Consider the following 467-nt stretch of genomic DNA (forward strand, 5'->3'; position numbering starts at 1 on the left):
AGGTGGTGGTGGCGGTGGTGGTGGTGATGGTCCGACCGAGGAGTCTGCGTCCGTTAGGTGAGGCGCGCGGGACGCGTACGCTACGCTCTAAAGTAGGTCTGGCACTGGTCTGCTGTAGCAGGAGGTTTTTTCCGAACTTTTTTGGAAACTTTATCCCAGTTTCGGATGCTAAATAGTTGTTTGAGTGGAGGGGGAGCCAGGATCGCGCTCTGATTGGCTGACTAATAAACAGGAGGGACCAGGCTTGGGTTACAAGCCGAGGCCAAGTGAACCAGCGCGTGCACAGAAGAAACGCGGTGCTGAATGATGCATTGTTATTAAATATATTTTTATTATTGCTCTTTATTAGGGTTGGTATTTTTAAATAAAATATTAGAACACCAACAAATAACCCGTTTCAAAGTCATTTAGAAAATAATAAATTTGTATCCAGTATTAGGATTAGGCCTACATGAATTAAATGTCAT

Source organism: Micromesistius poutassou (genome assembly GCF_964030765.1).
Source record: "Micromesistius poutassou genome assembly, chromosome: 14".
NCBI lineage: Eukaryota > Metazoa > Chordata > Actinopteri > Gadiformes > Gadidae > Micromesistius > Micromesistius poutassou.